The sequence below is a fragment of the Anabrus simplex genome, chromosome 1 (genome assembly GCF_040414725.1).
Source record: "Anabrus simplex isolate iqAnaSimp1 chromosome 1, ASM4041472v1, whole genome shotgun sequence".
NCBI lineage: Eukaryota > Metazoa > Arthropoda > Insecta > Orthoptera > Tettigoniidae > Anabrus > Anabrus simplex.
In genome coordinates, this window is record NC_090265.1 from 86,143,856 (window position 1) to 86,171,788 (window position 27,933).

Sequence of the window (27,933 nt, forward strand, 5' to 3'; positions counted from 1 at the left end):
CCGAGACCCTCTGGACCAAAGACCAGTACGCTAACCAGTTAGCCATGAAGCCAGACATTAACAAGGTAACCCACCTTATTTGATTCTTACCGGTGAATTTTTGTGTTTTTGAATAATGAAAAAATGAAAATCCACAGCCTACTTCCAGTCAGTCGACTGAGTCAGGGGTGGAATGAATGATGCCCCAATCTAGCGGTGAGGATAAGAATCGTGCCGGCTGCCGAAGCCTGTCGCACTCCTCTGGCGCAATGATTAATGAATGACATATTAAATGAAATGATATTGGAGAGGGTTGCTGGAATGTATGATGACAGGGATAGCCGGAGTACCCGGAGAAAAACCTGTCCCGCCTCCTCTTTGTACAGCACAAATGTCACATGGAGTGACCGGGATTTGAACCACGGAACCCAGCTGTGAGGGGCCGGCGTGCTGCCGCCTGAGCCACGGAGGTTCCTTCCTGAATAATCTGGAAGTAAAATCTGGCTATTTCTTCAGTATTTTGACGAAATGGCGTATCTTGTTAGTATCAAGGGATAGCGGGCATTGACCTTAGTAGGTTACTGCAAAAATTAAAAACTGAAAAAATAAAATTACTTATCTGGTTTTTCCCTGGGATGAGTGAATTGATCAGTTGTGGAAGTAGTGATGGCTGTTGTGTTCAGGAGAGGAACAAATATGACGGACCCAATATCTCAGACAGTAGAGCGCTGGTCTTCTGAGCTCAAATTGGCAGGTTCGATCCCGGGCCAGTCCAGTGGTATTTGAATGTCAGCCTCATGTCGGTAGATTTACTGACAGGTAAAGAACTCCTCCGGGACAACATTCCTATACCTCGGCATCTCTAAAATCCGTAAAAGTAATTACTGGGAGAAACCAACAACATTGTTATTATCATTATTAGGAACAAACAAGTAATCAATCCTCGTAAAATTAACTAAACGAGGAAGAATTCAGATCTTAAAAATGAAGGCACTAGTTAATGAGAAATGTTAGAGAAAATTACAGTTTCAGTGGATTGAAGAATAAGATTATACAAATGACGTCAGACAGGAGCCGAATACTTTTGGGCCAAAGACACAAGTGCTCAACTTCATTACTTAACCGGGCAGACAGACTGATTTACTGACATTTGAATTTCTAAAAAAATAATATTTATTGGTTCCTTAAATGAGCTATTAAATGTTCTTCTTCTTCTTCTACTACTACTACTACCGTTTTTCCCACATCGGTGAGGTCTCGGGTGTGAACTGTGTCATACTTGTGGATCTGGCCTTGGTTTACGGGTGAATGCACTTTCTGTCGCCAACCCTATATGGAGGGACGTAATCACGGTGTTTCTGTGGTAGTTTGTTATGCAGTGTGTTGTCTGGATATGAAGAGGAGGGTGTTGGGAAAGATCCCCAGTCCCCGAGCCAGAAGAATTAATCAGACTTGATTAAAATCCCCGACCCGGCCGGAAATCGAACTCGGAATCCTTTGAAACGAAGGCCTCAACGCTGACCATTCAGCCAAGTAGTCAGATAGTTATTAATTTTCATTATCTGCTAGGAAATATTGAATTCTGCACGTTAGGTGTATCTTGAAATTAAGCTCTAGTAGCAAAACTTTATGCCCGATGTCACACAATGTGAGTTATCATATGTAAGTTTGTTTCTATTGATTCCAGCCACTAGTAATGTATGACTGACAGCCAATTAATATTATACAGTAGTCAGTACAGTGCATACATGAGTTTCCTTTTAGTGGGATCGTACTTCAGTTCTCCCTTCTCGATAATTCAAATCTCCACGATTGGAATTACAAGAGTGACAATACGTCCGTCGATTTCCGGTGGATAAATATTCAAAGCAGCTCGTTGCTGTCTGCAATATAATTCCAATGCTTTCAGTCGAGCTTATAATGCATCGTAGTTTCTGAAATTAATGCTACTATTTCGAATACAACTTCGTCGCTGAAGATAGTTCAAGTGGCCAAAGTGCATGGACTGTTTTGTAAATATCTTCTTATTCTCTTCTTCTTCTTCTAGTGCCGTATCCGTCATCGAATGTTGGCGATCATTCAGGCTATCACATTTTTGTTGCTGCATGAAATAGCGAGGTGGTTGTTTGTACGTGTCACTGTCTCAGGCTCTCAAGCCAAGACGTGTGGGGTCTCTCAAAGATTTCTTTTCCGCTCGATATGGACCCCAGGGGCTCTTATGTTTGGAGCGTGGGTTGGAAACCAAGGATCCCCAGCTGAGTCCTGGCATTGATTCCAATTACTTGTGCCAGGCTCTCCACTTTCATCTATCCTATCCACCCTCCCTTGGTCAAATTTTATTCTTTTCCGACCCCAACGGTATTATGCTTGCGAAACCTAGAGAGTCTTCCATTTTTACGCCATTTATTTATTTATTTTATTTATTAATGTATTTCTGTACATGGCGGGGCTCAGGCTATGAAGCCTGCTATTATGCCAAACCATATAATTGTACACATGCGTAAACAGAACAGTATAACTACTTAAAATTAAAAATAGGTTAAATATAATTTAAAATTAACGTGAAATGTAATTTAACTGGAATGTAAAGAATCATCATTTGTTTTAAACATTTTAAGATGAATTTATAGTATTTTTGCTATGGGCTTTACGCCGCACCGACACAGATAGGTCTTATGGCGACGATGGGATAGGGAAGGCCTAGGAGTTGGAAGGAAGCGGCCGTGGCCTTAATTAAGGTACAGCCCCAGCATTTGCCTGGTGTGAAAATGGGAAACCACGGAAAACCATCTTCAGGGCTGCCGATAGTGGGATTCGAACCTACTATCTCCTGGATGCAAGCTCACAACCGCGCGCCTCTACGCGCACGGCCAACTCGCCCGGTTTTATAGTATTTAATATTATTAAAACTATACCTCGAAAATTGTCAATGTTACCAATCTTACATTTACATTTTATTCATTTGACTTAATCTAACATTTGAGGGTTCTTCTTAGAGTAAATTATTCTGAATGTAGATAAAATTTCCAGCACATTCTTTTGAATACCTTTAGGTTGCTTATGTCTCTAATTTCAGCCGGGAGGGAATTCCAGGAACGTATGGTCCCCGGTACAAATGAGTTGTTATACATCCTAGTGTGGTGATTATGGCTGCATCTTTTTCGGCAACACCCCGCAGTATGTTCTTCGAAAACTAGATGTCCTGCAGTTCCGCGCACTCAGAATATGTCTCGGAGCCATGAACTCAAGTCCTACTAACGCACTACTGGTAGAGGCTAAAGAAATGCCCCTTCAGATAAGACGAGATCTGCTTGCCAACAACTTTCTTCTGCAACGCTCGTCCATAACTAGCCACCCTATAACATCTAAACTGCACCGCCTCCTTCCACTGTGTGACAGAGGAACAAACAGAAGACTACGGACACCTCTATTGGTCAAAAGTATCAAGAAATTGCAGCACATCATACCCCTTACTCTTCAAGATACAGCGCTTCCAGTATTTTGACAGAGGTATGAACTTTCAGTATTTCAACCATCCACATTTCATCTTCCAGATTTTATTATCTGCAATACCAATATCAACGAAAAGGTAACAAATTTTATCGATGCATATTGGGGCAGTTATACTCAAATATACACAGATGGGTCTAAGACCAATGAAGGAGTCGGATATGCGTACTACTGCCCTGCATTCAACACTAGCAAAATGTTCTCCCTTCCCCACGAAGCTTCAATATTCACAGCTGAAATACTTGCCATTAAATCAGCCATCACGTACGGCGTCCAGCACTTCAGCAGTATATTAATTCTCACGGACTCCAAGAGTGCACTTCAAAAACTAGAACAACCATGCAGGAACACGCGTTCGAATAAATACATCATGGACATCCTAAGTTGCATATACCAAGCTAAGGAAAACGGAAAAGAAGTTCATCTTATGTGGATCAAACGTCACACTGGAATTATACACAATGAAACCGTAGACCAACTGGCAAAGCAGAGCATTACAGAAGGCCAGTTCCAAGCACTACGCCTACCATACACGGACTTCCAAAGCCACATCAAGAAACAGGCTTACAAAGAATGGTCAAATTACTGGGCAACAACTCAACGCATCAAAGGCAAGCATTACGCCGCTATCCAGAGACACATCCCACAGAAACCATGGTTCAGTCTACTATCTCTAACACCGGGCGAGTTGGCCGTGCGCGTAGAGGCGCGCGGCTGTGAGCTTGCATCCGGGAGATAGTAGGTTCGAATCCCACTATCGGCAGCCCTGAAGATGGTTTTCCGTGGTTTCCCATTTTCACACCAGGCAAATGCTGGGGCTGTACCTTAATTAAGGCCACGGCCGCTTCCTTCCAACTCCTAGGCCTTTCCCATCCCATCGTCGCCATAAGACCTACCTGTGTCGGTGCGACGTAAAGCCCCTAGCAAAAAAAAAAAAAACTATCTCTAACTCGCCGCCATATGACATCAATTATCAGAATGCGACTTGGACATGCATCTTACCCCAGTCATCTGTTCAGACTCAAAGTTATAGACTCCCCAAATTGTACCTCTGACCCCAATCAAGAAGCAGACCTCAACCATACAATTTTAGGATGCACTAGATACAAACCACAAGTGACCAACTTATATCAAACGCTTATACAACTGAAAGTTCCACTTCCCACTTCCGTTTCGTCGTTGTTCAGCAGCTATGACATCCGTATATATCAAGCAATAACCAAATTTTTAAGTGAAGCTAATTTAACATTGTAATAAGTTTGTTCTCTAGTCTGTAGTTAAACTGTTCTCATCCAACCAAAGTTCCTGTACCGTGGCTTTCCATCACCAATTAGTCACAATGCCATGAACGGTCCCATGTTGTAAAGATGCTGCTCTTTGACTTTCCTGTTTTCTAAATGTACAAAGCTGGCAGCATGGTCTTACGGACCAAATGCCAAAAATCACTTTTATAAAATCACTTTTATAGTGTGGTGAATGGGGATGGACAACAGGGATCGTGTTGATGACTTTGCGTATGTACTACCTGAGGGAGAGAGGTAGCTGAAATCTATTCTCAGGTAGTCTGGTTTACCTGTTCGCAGTATTTTGTGCAGAAGAGAAACAGCATGGTGCTTACGTCTATCACATAATCTTAACCAGGACAGCTGATGGAGGAATGGGCTGATGTTGGAATGGAGCGGAACATTTAGAATGAATCGAATGCAGCCTCCTAAATTACAATGGAGGAGCTATCTGAGGGTGAGATGGCTCCCCCGATCTGAAAAGCCAAGAATAACTGCCGAGAGGATTCGTCGTGCTTACCACACGATACCTCGTAATCTACAGGCCTTCGGGCTGAGCAGCGGTCGCTTGATAGGCCATGGCCCTTCGGGGCTTTTGCGCCGTGGTATTTGGTTTTGTTTATCAATATCGATATTGCTGTCAAAAGATAGGGAGAGCCGATGTAGTTGAAGGGCTAGTTCGTTCTACTGGCTTATTACTCAGTATAATTTTACAGGGAATTATTCTTTACCTTTGAAGGCCAGTATTTTTGTTATTTTTAGCTTATGTTTTCATGCCATATTCAGCAGCTGTTATATTAAGTTGATGTAAGTCATCCTCTGAACAGCAGTGTAAACAGTTGCAGTCAGGTTGTTACGGTGATGCTACCGTGGAGATAAAAGTCTCCAACCTTTTATAAGAGTTTTTACGTAATTATGGAAAGAATGTGGGCGAATAGGGCATAACCCTACCATACAGAACTGTTGATTAGTGACTGTCAAAATCGCATGAAGAAACATTCACTTGAAGAACGAAGGTATCATAAAGGCAGGGTACATTCGGGAGATAACGGGTTCAAACACCACTGTCAGCAGCCGAGATGATGGTTTTCCGTGGTTTCCCATGCTTACACCAAGAAAATACTGGGGCTGTACCTTAATCAAAGTCGCAGAAGCTTCCTACCCACTCCTAGCCTTATTTGATCCCGTCGTCTCCATAACACCTACCTGTGTGTGAGCGACGTAAAACAATTTGTAAAAGAAGAAGAAGAAATAAAAGTAGGGTTGCTTGGAAAGCTACGTCTCGAATGTTATGATATCATGTACGCGGAAGAGAACGAAATCTGATGTTAAACATTATCTTAAGTTCCTTAAAACTGATCAGCTGTAACTGACTTACTATTACTGTTAGTTGAGGTGAGCTCCGTCCCTACAGCCATTCTTCTTGCTAAGTGGCTTTACTGCTGCAATTACAGAACTAACCCATCAATGACAAGTACATAGCACCTAGTGCTTTATAATAAATCATCCTTTCGTACTAAAATATTCATTTATTATAAAGATAGAAACCGACCTGGCTCACGCCGGTCTGAACTCAGATCATGTAGGACCATCGCGCAGGTGGCAGATTCCCTATCAGTCGTTTACCTAGACTCTTTTAAACGACTTCTCCGTTTGTAAATTATACCGATCTCTAATTCTTCTTCCTATCAATTTGCTCCAGCTTTTCCCCCTGAAATTCCAAGTTCACCTTCATATCATGATTTTCCTTATTTTAAAAACTTCATTCAAGTTAATTCGTCCAAGAATACCATTCCAAGCCACTCTCCACTGACAGCTCGGAACATCTCAATCAGTCGAACAGTTTATTTCCTTACATTCAAGTCTTCCCAGTCCAAAGTTTGCAATATTTTTAGTAACAGTAATCATTTGTCGGGAATCACCCAGAACAAATCGTCCTGCTTTCCTATAGATCCTTTCAAGTTCTGGAATCAGGCAGTACTGGCGAGGTTTCCATACACTGGAAACATTCACCAATTGGAATCTTACTAGTGATTTATATACCCTCTCCTTTACATTCTTACTGCAAACTCTAAAGGCGATATCTTGTGGAAATTTGTACTTTCGAAACCTTATTTCAATGAGTAAATCTATTATTCTTAGCCATGTACAGCGACTGGAATTTAGTGTCCATATGTTACGAGCCAGCCATATGGTATCCCCTTTCGGTATTTCCTGGAAGGAGCTAGTGTGGCTTTTAGTTAAACATTTCATAATGGGTCCGTATTGAACTGAGAATACAATAATAAAGGTAAATTTAATTTAAGAGGTCCAACTTTTCAATACAAAACATAAGTAAATATGCACACATAGAATAAAGGTCCTTAGCAAAATTACCCTTAAGAATAAGTGGTTCATATTTAAAATACAAAGGATGAGAGAGATTAAAAAAGAAACTTCAATTGCTGACAAGTTAAAAAACTTGAGAACCGGGCGAGTTGGCCGTGCGCGTAGAGGCGCGCGGCTGTGAGCTTGCATCCGGGAGATAGTAGGTTCGAATCCCACTATCGGCAGCCCTGAAAATGGTTTTCCGTGGTTTCCCATTTTCACACCAGGCAAATGCTGGGGCTGTACCTTAATTAAGGCCACGGCCGCTTCCTTCCAACTCCTAGGCCTTTCCCATTCCATCGTCGCCATAAGACCTATCTGTGTCGGTGCGACGTAAAGCCCCTAGCAAACAAAAAAAAAAAAAAAAAAAAAACAAAAAAACTTGAGAGTCTTGTGTAATCTAGAAATGAAGATGAGACCACATTTAATGTTAAGTCTTAATCATACAAGTCTTCTGCTACTAACAAGTTAACCTTGTGAGTTTTATCGGTGACGATAAAATCACATTAGGTGTTGAGTCTTGATTGTATATAAGATATTTTTGTTTAAACCTTCAGTGAACAATTTATGAACTTGGTGAATAGTCTTCCTGTGAAAAAACGAATTTGATCACATGAAAGCAGTGTAGCTGTAAGTAATTGCACTTAATCTGATTTTTCTAAACTAGTGTTGTTTCATACTACGAAAGGTGGAGAACATTACAAGTGAAGGTCACTAGTGGTTTGTGTGACCGATGTTTCTCAATCCTATGTAGATCCTTGCGCAGCGTGCTGCAGGGCTTGAAGCGTGGATCTTGTTTAATTTGTTCTCTGGCCCTCTTTATAAGTTCGGCTGATGATGGCACTCGCCCAGTGTCGAAACCGGTACCGAAATAAACATGTTGTGACTTAAGCAGAGACCAAAAAAAAATTGTTTTGTTTTGAAAAGGTGGACCTCTTAAATTTACCTTTGTTATTGTCAGGAGCTAGTGTGTCAGACGACTGGAGATCTCCTAGCCGGCCTGTGGAGTCGAACCTTCGAACAGTCATCTCTTGTTGTGTAGCCAGTAGCACTGTGTTCAATTCCAGCTGTCTGCAGGCATCTGCTGTGTAGCGTGACGGGACTTTTAAAAGTGAAACTAAGGTGAAGCAGTGAATAGGGTTATAGACCTCTTACGTAATTCCAACGAGCTAGGACTCTCTGGTATGTGTATAGAAGAGAGACTTGTAAATAGACAGCAATTAGTAAGTATGGTCGTACACAGGTGACTAAAATTGTGTGTGTGTATGTGTGTGTGCATTTATTGGGTCGTTCTGAAATAATAATAAATAATAATTTATTTTACGTCCCACTAACTGCTTTTACGGTTTCTCGGAGAAGCCGAGGTGCCGGAATTTAGTCCCGTAGGGGTTCCTTAACCTGCCAGTAAATCTACCGGCACGAGGCTGACGTATTTGAGCACCTTCAATTACCACCGGACTGAGCCAGGATCGAACCTGCCAAGTTTGCGTCAGAAAACCAGCGCCTCAACCGTCTGAGCCACTCAGCCCGGCTCATTTTGCAATAAATTAGATTAATAAAACATACGCTGTTTTATTCGTAACAATATATTTTTATATACATCCAGTGTGTATTTTGTATATGTAATATTCCATCTTAATATCACTAGGCTTGATTATTTTATTCATACTACTGCTCATATTACTGTTAGCATATTTCTTTTCTTCAGCACACTGTTATTATTATTATTATTATTATTATTATTATTATTATTATTATTATTATTATTATTATTACTTTATTATTATTAATAATAATTTTTATGTAGCTCATATTACTATGAGTGTATTAGGTTATGGATATGGATATTTATAGAAGAATATTACAGGCTTTCGGTCCAAATACACTGACTGACAGAGCAAATGCAACACCAAGAAGGAGTGGTCAGAACTTTATGCCAATTGCAGGGTAGACTGACGTCACTGAGGTATGCACATGATGTGAAATGCGCCGCTGTGCTGCGCACGTAGCGAACGATAAATGGGACACGGCGTTGGCGAATGGCCCACTTCGTACCGTGATTTCTCAGCCGACAGTCATTGTAGAACGTGTTGTCGTGTGCCACAGGACACGTGTATAGCTAAGAATGCCAGGCCGCCGTCAACGGAGGCATTTCCAGCAGACAGACGACTTTACGAGGGGTATGGTGATCGGGCTGAGAAGGGCAGGTTGGTCGCTTCGTCAAATCGCAGCCGATACCCATAGGGATGTGTCCACGGTGCAGCGCCTGTGGCGAAGATGGTTGGCGCAGGGACATGTGGCACGTGCGAGAGGTCCAGGCGCAACCCGAGTGACATCAGCACGCGAGGATCGGCGCATCCGCCGCCAAGCGGTGGCAGCCCCGCACGCCACGTCAACCGCCATTCTCCAGCATGTGCAAGACACCCTGGCTGTTCCAATATCGACCAGAACAATTTCCCGTCGATTGGTTGAAGGAGGCCTGCATTCCCGGCGTCCGCTCAGAAGACTACCATTGACTCCACAGCATAGACGTGCACGCCTGGCATGGTGCCGGGCTAGAGCGACTTGGATGAGGGAAAGGCGGAACGTCGTGTTCTCCGATGAGTCACGCTTCTGTTCTGTCAGTGATAGTCACCGCAGACGAGTGTGGCGTCGGCGTGGAGAAAGGTCAAATCCGGCAGTAACTGTGGAGCGCCCTACCGCTAGACAACGCGGCATCATGGTTTGGGGCGCTATTGCGTTGCGTATGATTCCACGTCACCTCTAGTGCGTATTCAAGGCACGTTAAATGCCCACCGCTACGTGCAGCATGTGCTGCGGCCGGTGGCACTCCTGTACCTTCAGGGGCTGCCCAATGCTCTGTTTCAGCAGGACAATGCCCGCCCACACACTGCTCGTATCTCCCAACAGGCTCTACGAGGTGTACACATGCTTCCGTGGCCAGCGTACTCTCCGGATCTCTCACCAATCGAACACGTGTGGGATCTCATTGGACGCCGTTTGCAAACTCTGCCCCAGCCTCGTACGGACGACCAACTGTGGCAAATGGTTGACAGAGAATGGAGAACCATCCCTCAGGACACCATCCGCACTCTTATTGACTCTGTACCTCGACGTGTTTCTGCGTGCATCGCCGCTCGCGGTGGTCCTACATCCTACTGAGTCGATGCCGTGCGCATTGTGTAACCTGCATATCGGTTTGAAATAAACATCAATTATTCATCCGTGCCGTCTCTGTTTTTTCCCCAACTTTCATCCCTTTCGAACCACTCCTCCTTGGTGTTGCATTGTCACTGTCAGTCAGTGTACATGTTCCCGTTACAAAGAGAATAAAAAAATATAAACTAAATATACCATGTGGACGCAATATAAAAATAAACTAAGTGTACTATGTGGACGCTCACATAGGCGGAAAACCGGTCCACATGCAAGCGCCACCCTTATAATTACTATGAGTGTATTAGGTTAAGACTAGTTAAGTGTAAGAAAGGGAGTGCATCCTTAACTTCGCAAGGATAAATAAACCATCTTACCTTAAATACCCTCATAACCATATGAAAGGATCTGTAACTTTATTTATAACCTTATTATTGTTATTACTCCGAATGATGATCTCTACTTAACACCCAGATACTTACAGTGATCCTCATGAGGTCACTTCACCCCATCAACGTAGTATTTAAAACTGAGAGGACTTTTCCTCTTGGTGAAAGGTCAGTCTGACTTTCCAACCCGTTCATCAACATACCACTGCCTGTAGTGCATCTCATAATGATAATCGAGGTACTTTTGCTGTTGCTCACAATCCTGTAACTTATGTATGATACAGTCCTGTAAATCTTAGTCAGCTTGTAGCACACTCTCCGATCGACGAAACAATTTGGGACAATTTCCTATTAACCCAGGAAGTGCCGTGCCACTCGGATACACTGCAAATTGTACGTGTGCGAAAAATTCTAAATATGGTTGGCACATAAACGTCTTCCCTCTCTTGTTGACTTCCATCGTTTGTACTTCACACTCAATAGTACCCTGTATAGTCGATATTTCCAGTCTCACCTTTAAATCGATCAATGGCTAAGAGTGGCGGTGGTGGTGGTGGTGGTGGTGATGGAGGTAATTATTGTTTTAACAGAAATTACAACTGGGAAACCATCTTCTATTAACACTAATCAGATAAGACATCGATACGGTGACTGCTTCCACTGTCGGCGAGGAAGTGAAGGATCTCCCCATGAACCTTGAACGTTTTCCTGTCAGCATATGATAAATTTAAGAATCATTTCTCTGTACATTATATTTTTAAAGTACTTTTAGAGAGAATTCTAAAACGAAATTGATATCATGTATTGTTTAGAAATGTACTTTTTAGAGTGAAATTAAAGTTACAACAGAGAATGAGTGAAGAAATAAATGACACTACAAAATACCAACTACCTGAACGAGAAAGACATGTATCAGGAGATGACATACATTGAAATCTCACATTAACTGGGGAAAATGCATGATACTTTTATGTTATCATGTTAACATCTTCAGACCGAGGTAAATTGTTTCAAATATTAATATTTTAAAATATTAATAATACGTCATAATATTATACACTTTTATAGATAACATCCTTGGTGTTATCAGGACTATTCCTTTCCCTCCCCAGTTAATATTGCTAAGGGCTGATACTCTCATTGATTCTTCCCTTCTAATAACGATTAACTCGAGCAATTATTGAAAAGAGAACGGTATTTCTTATTGATAAATATTATTGTTGCCATGCATACCTCAAGATATATTGTACTTAGTCTTTCTTTTCCTGGGAAAACTGCAGAGAATTACACTTCCACATAATGCGCGTCTTGTTCTTTTAACCGTGTTTATTAAGTTGCTTCAAGGAGACTCGACAGAACTTTTCAAAACTTGAGTCCTCTTCTTAAATCCACCCACAGTCTTATCAGCGAAAAGAAATTAAACGTTACTACGGCAAGCTTAACCCCTCGAGGTCATTGTCAGAAAACACAAAGGAAACGGAACAAATGTAAATTGAAACAAAACAATTTCCTATTTTCATGTTAAAGAGATGAACAGAACAAATAAAGAAGCAGAGGGAATTAATTTATTTCGAGATGAATTGTATCGTTCTCTGAGTGTTTGAAGTCTGTGACACAGAAATCAAAGGTACAATTCGTGGCTTGTTCATCTGCTGTGCCCGTCGTTGACGTGCTATTATTTACCATGTACATTAGTACTAGCGCGAGGATTTACGGGCACTATAAACTAACAAAATAGGCAGGCAAAATTGCACTTAAAAATCACCAAAGAGGCACTAAAATGTCAAAAATTGGCACTTAAATCCAACTCGAATATAACATCTACTTAGCATTTAAAATTACCCAGCATATAAATCTTGCTACTTCGTTATCAGCTAAAGGTTTTACGAGAAGGAACAAATGGTCACCAAAATCAGGAATAATAATAATAATAATAATAATAATAATAATAATAATAATAATAATAATAATAGGGATAAGAATAAGAATAATATTGAAGACACTGAGATCTCTTTTAGTCAAGTATTTCTGTTCCGGGGTTACCCGTGGAACGCAGAGGTGAAAGAAGGTGCCGGGGTGAATGGGTCTAACTACAATGTCAAGAAAATAATTTAAAAACTTAACTGAAGATTATATTTTTGAAAAACAACAAATTTAACAACTTTTCACTTAGTGAGATAACAATGATATAGCAATTTAGAAACAAAACTTAGGAAAATCCAAGATTTCAGAACTGTAACTCTCGTGGACTACATGCCCCTAGTTTTACAATTTTTGAGTTCCCAGCACAAATTTACAAGGAGCACAAATTTATTCAAAGGGCAGAAATCCCCCAATACATGGAGCACTTGCCCCAACAATGACAATCTCAGGCCTCCCAGAGGCACTTTTACAACACTTGGAAAAAGTGCTAACGTGCCCTCAGTTCTCAAGCCTACTCAAGGCAACACCAAAAATATCTTACACCTTTTGGCCTTCGACGGCCCAACTTACAAATTGAAACAGGGGTATCTCGTACCCAACCTATAGGGCCTTCGTGGAAAAAAAAGAAATAACAGTTAAATAAATGGCCCGAACACAAAATGAAAGAAGACGAATGCTTGCGCTCCTAGATATGAATTCTTAAAACCTAAAGGGCACTAGGCCGATGAAACAGGGGCTATTCCCAAACTATGGAGGTGACTCGTATAAGAATAAATTAAGACTTTACGGAAAGGAAGAAAACCAGTTACAAAACGTAGTCACCTCAAACCAATATGAAGGGGAGCTCGAGAGGGTACATCACTCTCTATCCCCGATTTATAGTTAAAGATTTTATGAAGATATTACATAAGCCGGCAGAAGTTACATTTTCAGAAAAGTAGGTTACATAGTTACAGTTTCGGACCTCTCCCTCGGGTAAAACTGCAGAGCTAGCAAGAAATAAAGATGTTAAGTGGCCATTACCTTGTCGGTGTACTGCTACCTGATGAAAGAGGTGCCTCCCGCCTCCTGCTTGATACACACACTAGTTCAGATGACAATCAATTGGCCAAGAGACGAGAAAATCCGCAGTTTATAAACCCTCGGGGAAAGTTCGAGACCTTTCACGAATAAACAAGACACACCCACAGAATGTTATTGGTTAAATTCAAAAGTGGCGCACAGAATCGAGGAAGAAGCGTGTGATAAGCGGAAAATTAATTACAGAAATTCGGGATTGGCGGAAAGAAAAGATTAATATTGCCAACCAAAAAATAAATGAACATCATTTAGTAAAATAAACATATGAATACAAAATTTCTTCAAATCAAAGGCTCTTTTACTTCGCACCAGGGTGCATGATCATAGTTTTTCAGCATTGACAGCTATGGAAGAATGTCCGAACTTTTTGATGAAGGGCAAACAAGGCAAGTAGAAATTCACACAGTACAGGAAACTTCAAAATAACAAAATTTCATCAGATTTCTGTAATGACATCTTCTGAGTAATGGTTTAAGTAGGTCTAGTTTCAAGTTCACGGTTCCTCCAGTAGAGGAGTTCTTTTAGGCGCAAGATTTAAATGTGTGGCGTAGAGGTGTACCTCCCGGTACAATTTCAATAGGGCACTTCAAATGAATCTTAGTCAGCACATGTTACTGTGGACAACTAGGTATTGTTCCAAATTTTGAACAGTAAAACTTTCCTTGTGTCGACTAATTATTTTTAAATTGATAAGTTGGCATTTCCCCTTCACATGAGGTCAGGGGACAATTTGTAAGGGCAGCTAGCTCTGCTGGGGTGAAACCTGGCGGTGGTGCTACGTCTTTCCATTCGAGAACAGCAGCAATGGTCAAAGCTACTCTCCAGCCAGGATTCCTCTGCATTACACTGTGAAATGGTCAAAGCAACCTTCCAGCCAGGATTCCCCTGCATTACACTGTGAAATGGTCAAAGCAACCTTCCAGCCAGGAATCCTCTGCATTACACTGTGAAATGGTCAAAGCAACCTTCCAGCCAGGATTCCTCGGCATTACACTGTGAAATAGTCAAAGCAACATTCCAACCAGGATTCCTCTGCATTACACTGTGAAATGGTCAAAGCAACCTTCCAGCCAGGATTCCTCTGCAATGGTCAAAGCAACCTTCCAGACAGGATTCCTCTGCATTACACTGTGAAATGGTCAAAGCAACCTTCCAAACAGGATTCCTCTGCATTACACTGCGAAATGGTCAAAGCAACCTTCTAGCTAGGATTCCTCAGCATTACACTGTGAAATGGTCAAAGCAACCTTCCAGCCCGGATTCCTTTAGATTACACTGTGAAATTTGGCACTGATCTCATTTCCTATCGCTCCATTAAGGTTAGCAACTGCCGCCTGCACCACACGAACAATCCCTACAGCATTCAGAAGAGCTAATACTCTCTCTTTGAGATGATTTTGGAAGATAGCTTTTCAAACTTGGAGGATATGCATGTTAAACCGCTGAAAATCTTAGGGTTGTGAGACTTTCCTAACTCTTTGACTAACTTTTGAAACATATAAATCTGCATTTAACTTGAAAAATCTGAATATTTGCATTTAAAATGGAAAATCTGAAAATTAATATTCATTAAATAAAATACACACTCGTCGAACCTTGTACTCACACTTACTTGTTACCTGCTTACTTACACATACGTTATTTGAGGGGCGCCAGCTGCCACTCAGTGCAGCAATAATAGAATGAGACTCTTGACTATCTCTAGGGTGTGGGGTAATAAGCTTACTTTTGACAACATACCATATAAGTTCTGGGAAAAGGAGATTGGCATTCAGTTTCCTCATTAATTTTGAGGTTAAGATATTTTACTGTCATTGAAATAAAACTATGAATTCGTTTGATAGAACAAAATATATTGTTTAAATAATATATAAAAAATAGTGAGTCTTGTTGCGATAAAACAGATGAGAATATGAAATTATGACATTGCAACTGAAACTAGGCATGAATTTGAATTCTTCTTGACCGGACATTTAACAATTTCTACGAAATATTTCCCTCACTGATTCACTTGACTGTACCTTCAACACTTTTAGTGTAATTACGACGTATTCCTTTGATCTGGTGTTTACTGTAGATGTGTCACGCCTAACTTGGTGATACATCCTTTTGACTGCTTCTTCTCCATATCATCTGACTTCTTTGTAAGTCAATATGGTATCCCTCTCTGACTCCATGGTAAGCCCTTGCGTCCGTGTCTTCAACTAAGTGACGGATCAACATTGGCCTCACTCTCTCAATGACCAATAATTAATGGCTCTCTGAGTCTTCTCCATCTCTCGTTCACACTCGTTGACTGACCGACTGAGGCCTCTTCATCTAGTAGACTACTTCACTGTTCAGCTTCTGTTTAACTAATGACTGACGCTACAATATGCATCCACCTTTTATAGACGTTGGTTGACACAGCTACGTAATCTCCAGAAATAACAATGACATACTCCCACAACGCCTCAAACCGTTGCATGTAATGGTGAAATCCCCTGAGACGGCCGACTCTGAGCGAATTTCTAAAAGCTCACGATGACGTAGCCATGACGTGGCGATGACTTGGCAGAATTGCCAGTATAGCACAATATAACGACGTCACATCCAACATCTGATACATCGAAACTCTTACTGTACATATATTTAGTGTTATTATACACATACGTGTATATGCATACATTTAACTACAATCATGCAGCCGACAAGCCTTGCACAATTGAATTGAATAACAATGATAATACAATAATAGTAATGTCATAGATAAAATAATAATAATACTGACATAATAATAATAATAATAATAATAATAATAATAATAATAATAATAATAATAATAATGTACCCGATGCATTTACTGGACGTATTCAAAATGGCGCCTACGGAAGGTAGAGGCCAGCCAAGGCAAAGAAATGTATAACAAGATATCGATATTGATGTATGCTAGGAGGCCTTGACTAAATTAAACCTACCACTATGAAGGCGGTGTACAATGATGTGAAATCGATAGAATTGTTTTTAAAAAAAAATAAGAAGGATAAATAGATTATTACAAAAAACTGACTTGAAAAATTGAGGTGGTGAGAACAAGACGTTCTGAACTTCGCACTCTAAGATAAGCAATATTGGAAACATTTTGCGAGAAGTATTACGCTGAAAACAAGGAAATACTAAGCGAATCGTGTAAATAAGCGTTAAAATACTGGAAAGAGCAAGTAAAAATCTAGAAGCTTAGAATAATACGTCCAGATACTCAGACGCAAAGCCGTTTGAAAATAGGAACTTGATTGAGACGAAAGAGCTCGAAATTAAGCCACGCTGAGTGAAAATAATTACTAGAAAAAAAACAAATAAGGAAGCAATCACCATAAAATATATATTCTACGCAGAGCTACGATGAGCTTATATTTTTCAGAGTCATCGCATTTTGTCTACTATCTTGCTGAGCAGATGATGGCTTGCTAAATCGGCATAGACCAACCTGGAGGGAGATGTCGTCCTGGCCGTTAAAACCACCCGACCCGTGCGGAGGAGATTATTCTACCTGACATCCCACTGGTGGAATTTCTACCCAATTCCTGACCCAAGGACTACGACCGCACCGAGAAGCAACTAAGGCCCGAGATATTGAATGGCGAGCTAAGTAATAGTATTAAGTAATATAATTTCTTATGTGGAGTATTACCAGTATATACAGTAGATCTGAATAACCTAAGCATGAAATAATTAAGTGTGCTTATGAATATAAGAAAGTGCTGTGTGAAATATTTAGTTGATATCTCGTTATGAAGTGATAGCATGTTACTACATTACTTTATCCAAGGATGAAGGAATACCATTTAAAAATACGATATAGTGCTACAGTTGTTTTCAAAGAATCCCGGTTAGTTAGGAAGGTCCATGTGTGATGTAGCAATAGTCAAACCCGGTTACGTCACAGAGGGACGCACGTTGATTTGGTTAAGACTACTTACCATACTCTTTGCCGTATGATTTTATTGAAAGGAAAGATATTGAATTTGGGGTTATATACGGAATTGCAAGATTAAAAATGCGTTCTGAGGAACGAATTCTGCGCTATTCATGGGATACATATCATTGTATAATTAAGTATTGGAGGTTAAGCGCGCTAGTTGTGAATGCTAAATGAGTTAAATATGAATTGAATTGTAGGTTAATGGTGAGATATTGGAAGTGTGTATAGTATTTGAAATGATATATTGCGCAGAATAATAGGAGGTAAAGCATATTTGATATGTTTAATATGTGATGTTGGAGCACATGCAGTGCCATTACAAGATATAAGTATGCCCCAGCGAGGAACTACAGCAAGGTACGAACTGTAATATTATATATATTTTAATGATGTGTGAAAGTGGTTTGACAGGAATAACAACCGGTGATGAATAAATGAATACATGATTATGTCATATACTGAATGAATGGATATTGCATGGAAGAATAAGCGTGTATGCATGTAGTAACGTAATGTAGTATTGAAATATCTTTGTGTTGGCATTAGCACACATATATATGGTAAATGCTTACTGGCTGTATGTATATCGAGCTGGTATACGATACATAAGAAATTATTTAGCTAGAATAGGGAATTTATTTGACATTTACATAGGATATCATCGATGTTTTGTTTATATGGAATATTATTAGAGTGAATACTTAGTTAGGAGCCGTAATTTATGTGGCAATAGGACCGAGGAACTTAGTGCGTCATTCAGTATTTCATTTTCTTCACGCTAACCTGCACCAACGAACTCAGATACTTTTCAACATAATATAGGTCACTGATATTTGTACTCAGGACATATTATTCAAATTCAATTCATTTTCGTAGAGACTTGAACAACGTGATGGTTGTATTTCAATGAGGTATATAATTATACCGTGACTGATGGAATAATTTATTGAAATAACGAATTTCGACCGTGGCCAAAAGACTGTGAGGTAATATATTCTTGTGACCAAATGTAATTTTTAAATGGAAGATAATTCATTTCAGGAATACGTTACTCAATGTATTAAGATGAAAGCTTAGTTTAGGAAATAGGCAGCGCTGACCTAAGATATTTGACTCATTGATTAAAATGTTTATTTATTAAGTTGATAATCGAAGCTAATGAGACATACCTGATATTAACCATTTCTTTTGCGAAACTTGACAATATAATAAATGTGTTTCTTGATTAGTTTCTTATATAATGAAGTGAGTTTTCATTTATATTGGTAGTTAATAGTTTTATTTAGTATGTAAGGATCTCGTTGTGCGAATATATATATATATTGTTTTATTTATTTCTAAAAGGATGACTGAAGTTTGCGTTCTCGAAACAATTACTGAGCGTATGGTATCGTTACTGTCTCTGCACCGCGCATGGCATCGTTACTTCCTTTGAACTGCCTATGGTACCGGTATTTCTCCTCGGACACACGTAAAACCAAACATAGAAAAATTAACCATTTTTCTGGAGGCAAGGATACCCTGAGATGTGTTTAACTGACTAGTTGGGAATTACTGTGGTTACCCTGACCCGTAGGGTGCAGTAATTTTTGGCGCCCAACGTGGGGCAAATTGAGAAAGACACCGTGGGAGTAAAGCGTCGCCAAAACATGCAGTAATTTTTGGCCCCCAACAGTGGAGCAAAATAAGGAGAAAGACGCCGTGGGAACTGTTGGTTGCCAAAGGAAGTAAAAGTTGACGCACAACAGTGAGTAAGTTGAAGAGAAAGACACCGCGGGATCGAATATTTAATTGAGAGTCAGACCCGAGAAAATAACCCGATAACTTACTGCTGAACCAACATGCAGGTCAAAAGAGAATGATATTGCGGAACGTTGTGGGAAGCAAAGGAACCCAACGTGCAGTTGATGAAAGAAATACTTGGAGATTTCTCAAGAAATTAGGCTCGGATGAGAAACTGATAATTAAGTATTGAGAGAATGATGGGTAAATATGAATATTTTCCAGAAGTAGATTATTAGATGGAGTGATAGGAGGATATTTTATCATTTTTATAGAAATAATTGTAGCTCTTCATATTTCATTTTATTTTAAAATATGATTGAATTTACTTTTGATATTTCAATTAATAATTAGTATGTAAGTAAATGATGAATACCACATGGTGGATAACCATTTTTTTCTCTTTTTGGGAAACTATTTCTGAAATGAATTCAAAGGAAAATGATCTGAGTTCGTTGGGAAGTTGCTCATATTTTGACGGGTAGGATGATATCGATCTTCAGGAAGGTCTATATTTCAAATAATTTTGAGAAACTAACTGAACCTTTAGTATATAAGACTTGATTGCTAGCTTTAAGGATATTTTAGACTTAGTAATTGAATATTTCGCATATCCATTGACACTGTGTGATATTAGAGTACCTAAAAACTTAAAGTTGGTTAGGAAATTAAGGAATTATTCGAAATTTAACTGAAATTGACGAAAAAAAATGGCAACTCAGGGAAGAGTGCAAACCAGAAGGGAACAAGAAGAAGAAATGAAAAGAGCACAGGAAAAGCATGAAGGAATGCCGTTATGGTTTCTAGAATATATAAAGAAACAGGAGGACGAAAAGAAGAAAGAAAAACAAGAACGAGAGGACGAAAAGAAGAAAGAAAAGCAAGAACGTGAAGAGAAAGAAAAGAAACAGGAGGAGAAAGAAAAGAAACAAGAAGAAGAGAGACAGAAAGAAAAACAAGAACGTGAAGAGAAAGAAAAGAAACAAGAAGAAGAGAGACAGAAAGAAAAACAAGAACGAGAGGAGAAAGAAAAGAAACAGGAAGAAGAGAAGAATAGGAGACGGGCAGAGAAAGAACAAAAGCAACGTGAAGAAAGGAGGAAAGAACAGGAAGAATGGCAACAAAAGCAACGTGAAGAAAGGAGGAAAGAACAGGAAGAATGGCAACAGAAGCAACGTGAAGAAAGGAGGAAAGAACAGGAGGAATGGCAACAAAAGCAACAAGAATTCTTAAAGGAGTTCCGGAAAGAACAAGAAGAAAAACAGGAGGAGTGGCAACAAAAACAACGTGAAGAGAGGAAAAAGGAACTGGAGGAAATAAAGGAAGACTACACAAGAAATCGATTGGAAATGCAGAATTGGATAGCTGAAATGACTCAGAGTATGGAGAATGGAAACAAGCAGATACACGAAGAAATGGACAGAATCAAAGGACAGGTTACAGAGAGCCAGGAAATCATCAAGAAGTTGAAGGATGAGGAGATTAGCAAACTGACCAGCGATCTCCGAGAACTAAAAGTCAGTAATGAGAAGAAATGGGACGAATTAAGTGAAATAACAAGCGGCATGGAAGGATTGAAGATCAGACATCAAGAATTAGAGGAGAAATTCGATCAGGCAGCTGGCACAGTGGGCGGAAAAATTAATGAGTTAAAAGAGAAGATCGAGAGCGATAAGAATGAGGCGGACCAGAAGATGGAGAAGACAGAAGAGGAGTTAAGGCAGATTAGGAAGGAGATGCAAGAAATTAAGATAGAAAACCAGACAACGAGATCCGTTATTTCGAATTGTAGTGAACGGCAAAAAGCGATAGAGATTCAGATTAATGAAAGGGAGACTACACCATCAAGAACACCGGATCCAAGTAGGCAGAGCATGGATTTGGTAAATGGAAGCAGTCAAAATGAAAGTCCAACCATAATAAACGTCATAAAAACGTACGACGACCGCCCAAAGCATTTTGATAACACATCAAAAATCTCACCTAAGCAATTTCTCAGAGATATTGAGGAACACTTTCGCGAAGGTAGAATTCAAGAGGATAAAAAGCTGCGCGTGATAGAAAAACATCTAGATGGAAACCCGAACATCTGGTTCCAAGCTTTTAAATATACTTTCCACAGCTATGAGGAATTTAAAGCAGCGTTCCTAAGGAAGTTTTGGAGTCCAGAAATTCAACAACAACTAAGAATCGAACTTTACGCAAGAAAGTTTTCGTTAACAGGCCAAACCCGATTCAGTGATTACTTCTCATTTCAATTTCACAGGTTTCAGGACTTAGACTCAGCTCCAAGCGAGCTAGAGGCCATAAAAACTATTCAAAGGCAATTCCCACCGGAGGTGCAGAGGTTATTAGCAGCCTCAGATGTTGAAACCGCAGTCGATATGGAAAGGAAGCTCAGACAGATCGATATGACATCCTCGTACCCATTGAATAGAAATATACGGAATACGGCCCAAGAAGAAGTAATAAATACCATCAGTCCCGAGGAAACAAACCATAGGGAAAGTCATAAGTCAAAGAATAGACCAGAGGACCATGATGAACACAGAGAGAAGGGCAGAAAGAGATGTTGTTGCCAATGCAGTGGAAATTCTAATGGGCAATGTGGACAGAATAATAATAGACACAACCCATATTATACAAATAATTCAAGGTTTCGAGGCAACAGGAACCAACAACAGTTCAGAAACAGATCATGGTTTAATAACCGGAAAGGTCAGAACAGTTATCGCAGGAACGAAGAAAATCGTAGATATATACAACAACTGCGAGAAGAAAGACGAAATAAGAACAGATGGGAAGAAGCAATAAAAGACAAAGACATAAATGGAGACATCGAGGGAGCGGAGAGCCTCGAATTACAGTCGTATAAACGAAGGAAAGCTGAAGAGGGGAGACTCAACCCAAACACTCCTGAATTCATAGGAAATTCGGAGCCACCTGAAAAAAAACCTCCGATTTCCAATTGAAAAATGAGGAGACATCAAGTAGCAAAAGAAATGGAAAAATTGACAAAATTCGTAGTTGGATAATTGCGCAAGTAGACCACTGGGATATTCGACCTGATGACCTGCTTGACGAAAATGATCATGGCAAAGAGAGAACAAAATTTAGGTTACCCGTAATCATAGTAACAGTGGCCGACATAAAGTTGCATTGCTTGGTGGACTCTGGAGCAAGTATCAGTGTAATGGCATCGACGTTTTTCCAAGAACTTGCTAAAAGAATCGACATACCGACAATCCCAGTATCAGGAGTTAAAATAAGAGGAATAATTCCAGATAAATCTGTTGATTGCAAGCTGCAAGCATACGTTACAGTCATGATAGGAAGACACAGATTTGAACATCCATTCATGATCATGAAGAGGATAAAATATAATATCATCTTTGGTATAGACTTCATGTTAACGACACGGATGACCATTGATATGGAAAGACGAGAAGTCCGGTTCCCAGTAACAGAAAGTGGTGGAATGCAGTCTATAGAAACCATACAACTCAATAATCTTACAGACGAAAATGAACACTTGAAGATTATGGTGAAGGAAATTGATCCTGAGATCATGGAAGGACAAGATCAAAAGAATGACGTGTATGAACAGGAGATAGATTTAGGATTAATTGATAGGCTCGAAGAAATAATGGCTATCGAAGAGGAGGAGGAAGAGAAAACTGAAATTTGGAAAACTATGACCGAAGCCACAATATCATCCACAGAAAAGCGGAAAATCTATGAAATTTTGAAGAGGCATATCGAAGTTTTCGACAATAAACCGGGACAAATACCCAACTTTCAATACAAAATATTAGTCAATGACTGGACACCATATAAAGGAAAATTGTACGATGTACCAGAAAGGTATTTAACAGAAGTAAGAAAAATTATTCAGGAAATGATGGCTGACGGAATAATAGTAAAGACAACCACACCTTACTTGAACCCGCTGGTAATAGTAAAGAAAAGCAACGGAAAACTCAGGCCGTGCGTGGATGCCAGGGTCCTCAATGACAGACTTATTCCAGAGTACAATAAGGTCCCAAGGATTAAGGATATAATAAAAAAATTTAGAGGTCTGCAGTACTTTTCAAGCTTAGACTGCACATCGTCCTTCCATCACATTGTACTGGAGGAAAAGTCAAGGATATTGACAGGATTTATGTTTGATAACCAAACGTACGCCTACTGCAGGTTGCCTTTTGGGTTGAAAAACAGTTCTGCTGTTTTGATAAGGGCCTTAGATAAGAACCTAACCGATGAAGTAAAAGGATTTGTCAACTGTTATGTCGATGATCTGGTATTTGGCAGTACAACTTTCGAAGAACACTGTGAAAAATTAGAAAAATTGCTGAGTAACCTGCAGAAAACCGGATTTAAAATTAACTTGGCAAAGTCAAAATTCTGCCAAAACCAAGTGCTTTTCCTTGGACATATAATAGACGGCGAAGGAGTTAAGCCAAACCCGGTAAAAATCAAAGCAATTTGTGATTTCCCACGTCCTTCTAAAGTGAAACACATAAGACAATTCCTAGGTATGACTGGATTCTTTTCAGACCACTGTAGAGGTTATACAGAAATAGCTGCACCGCTCCAGGAACTCTTAAAGGCGAATAACCGTTGGAAATGGAACGAGGAAGCCGAAAACGCATTCATAAGAATGAAAGAATTGCTTAGGCAAAGCATCAAACTAGGGTACCCTGATTTCGAGAAAGATTTTATTGTCCAAGCAGATGCGTCAAATATTGGTGTTGGAGCATGTTTATACCAAGAGGAAAAGGAGAGTAAGAGACGAACATACTTAGCCTTTACGAGCAGGAAACTGCGAAAGCACGAGCTACATTATACAACGACTGAGCTCGAACTCCTTGCCATAATACATGCACTACAGCAATGGAGACGAATTATTTATGGATACCCCGTGATCATCAGAACGGATCATAAGGCATTAACCTTTGGGTTAAAAGCAATGATGACCAGCGAAAGAGTAACTAGGTGGATGCTTTACACACAGCAGTTTAATCTAAAAATTGAACACTGCAGCGGGAAAGAAAATATATTAGCTGATGCATTAAGCAGAAATCCAGCAGACCATGAGGAGAATGTTTTACAATTAACGCTAGATAGTCAAGACCAGGAGTTGCTATCAAAACTAGAAGACCTTGCTGAATATCAGAAAATGGATGAGAAATTAAAGATCATAATTGACAAGTTGATGGCTGATGAGAGGGAACCGTTAATAGGAGATAAATATGAGATGTTGAGCGGCTTATTAACGAAAGTCATAGATAAGACCACAAACAAGAAAAGAATAATAGTACCACAAAGACTACAATGTGAATTAATTTGGCACGTGCATAAAGTAACAGGACATGCAGGAATTGATAAAGTCATTGCAACACTATCAGAGAAGTTCACATGGACAGGGTTGAGGAAGTCAGTCAGAAGCACAATTAAAACCTGTGATATTTGTCAGCGGGTCAAACACAACAATTTTATCACTAGTAACCAACCTATCGCCATATTGCCATCTAAAGTAAGAGAAATATATGCAGTCGATATTTTTGGAAAACTACCGACAGCCAAAAAGGGAAACAAATACATATTGGTAGTAATTGACATCTTTTCGAAGTACATATCGCTACAGCCAATACAACGGGCAAATACGAAGCAAGTGATACACAGATTAGTGGAGAAGGTGTTTCCTAAAATGGGCAAGCCCGAAAGGATATTGTCAGACAGGGGAACACAATTCACATCTATGCTGTTCCGAGAAAGAATGAAAAATATGGGCATAAAACACACATTATGTTCAGTTCGACACCCATCTGCAAATCCAGTGGAGCGATACATGAAAGAAATAGCAAAATTCTGTAGGATATACTGCAATCATTGTCACTGGAAATGGATTGATGTAATAGAGACAATAGAGGAATGCCTAAATAACACCATAAATGAATCAACTGCTCAGGTCCCAAACTTGGTACATTACAATAAAGAATCACGAAGAACATGGGACAATATATTAAACATATCACTTGAAGAGAAACCAGATATCCAGCAGATCAATAAAATGGTCCAAGAGAGGCTAAAACAACAGTCTGAGAAGAGACTAAGAAGGTTACGAAAGACAAGATTTTGCGCACCATTCAAGAAAAACGATCTCGTTTTAATTAAAAAGGCACCAGTAACGAACGCACCAGCCAAAATATGCGCTAAGTTCAACCATTTATATGAAGGACCGTATAGAATTGAACATGCTTACGGAAATAACGCATATCTTATTACAAGCATGGATGGAAAGTACAAAAACGTTCACAATGCGTGTAATATGAAGTTATATTTCCCAGAAAATAAGGCTGGAGAAACGATAATATAGTCCCACAGAGGTACAAACCAAGTTTAGAGTAAACATATTTATGAGTCAGCTGATATGCAAAGAGATAGGCTTATAGAAGCTAAAAAAACATCAATCGTAATAACAGAATAATCGATACGATTCCATAGAGAAATAAAATCCATTAATCGATCAAAGAACCATGGAGAAATACCAGAAATGCATCGTCACATTTGTCAATCATAATTCAAGAGAATAAATATATCGCAAGCAATATATTTAATCTGTACTGGGGGAATAAAATGTACCCGATGCATTTACTGGACGTATTCAAAATGGCGCCTACGGAAGGTAGAGGCCAGCCAAGGCAAAGAAATGTATAACAAGATATCGATATTGATGTATGCTAGGAGGCCTTGACTAAATTAAACCTACCACTATGAAGGCGGTGTACAATGATGTGAAATCGATAGAATTGTTTTTAAAAAAAATAAGAAGGATAAATAGATTATTACAAAAAACTGACTTGAAAAATTGAGGTGGTGAGAACAAGACGTTCTGAACTTCGCACTCTAAGATAAGCAATATTGGAAACATTTTGCGAGAAGTATTACGCTGAAAACAAGGAAATACTAAGCGAATCGTGTAAATAAGCGTTAAAATACTGGAAAGAGCAAGTAAAAATCTAGAAGCTTAGAATAATACGTCCAGATACTCAGACGCAAAGCCGTTTGAAAATAGGAACTTGATTGAGACGAAAGAGCTCGAAATTAAGCCACGCTGAGTGAAAATAATTACTAGAAAAAAAACAAATAAGGAAGCAATCACCATAAAATATATATTCTACGCAGAGCTACGATGAGCTTATATTTTTCAGAGTCATCGCATTTTGTCTACTATCTTGCTGAGCAGATGATGGCTTGCTAAATCGGCATAGACCAACCTGGAGGGAGATGTCGTCCTGGCCGTTAAAACCACCCGACCCGTGCGGAGGAGATTATTCTACCTGACATCCCACTGGTGGAATTTCTACCCAATTCCTGACCCAAGGACTACGACCGCACCGAGAAGCAACTAAGGCCCGAGATATTGAATGGCGAGCTAAGTAATAGTATTAAGTAATATAATTTCTTATGTGGAGTATTACCAGTATATACAGTAGATCTGAATAGCCTAAGCATGAAATAATTAAGTGTGCTTATGAATATAAGAAAGTGCTGTGTGAAATATTTAGTTGATATCTCGTTATGAAGTGATAGCATGTTACTACATTACTTTATCCAAGGATGAAGGAATACCATTTAAAAATACGATATAGTGCTACAGTTGTTTTCAAAGAATCCCGGTTAGTTAGGAAGGTCCATGTGTGATGTAGCAATAGTCAAACCCGGTTACGTCACAGAGGGACGCACGTTGATTTGGTTAAGACTACTTACCATACTCTTTGCCGTATGATTTTATTGAAAGGAAAGATATTGAATTTGGGGTTATATACGGAATTGCAAGATTAAAAATGCGTTCTGAGGAACGAATTCTGCGCTATTCATGGGATACATATCATTGTATAATTAAGTATTGGAGGTTAAGCGCGCTAGTTGTGAATGCTAAATGAGTTAAATATGAATTGAATTGTAGGTTAATGGTGAGATATTGGAAGTGTGTATAGTATTTGAAATGATATATTGCGCAGAATAATAGGAGGTAAAGCATATTTGATATGTTTAATATGTGATGTTGGAGCACATGCAGTGCCATTACAAGATATAAGTATGCCCCAGCGAGGAACTACAGCAAGGTACGAACTGTAATATTATATATATTTTAATGATGTGTGAAAGTGGTTTGACAGGAATAACAACCGGTGATGAATAAATGAATACATGATTATGTCATATACTGAATGAATGGATATTGCATGGAAGAATAAGCGTGTATGCATGTAGTAACGTAATGTAGTATTGAAATATCTTTGTGTTGGCATTAGCACACATATATATGGTAAATGCTTACTGGCTGTATGTATATCGAGCTGGTATACGATACATAAGAAATTATTTAGCTAGAATAGGGAATTTATTTGACATTTACATAGGATATCATCGATGTTTTGTTTATATGGAATATTATTAGAGTGAATACTTAGTTAGGAGCCGTAATTTATGTGGC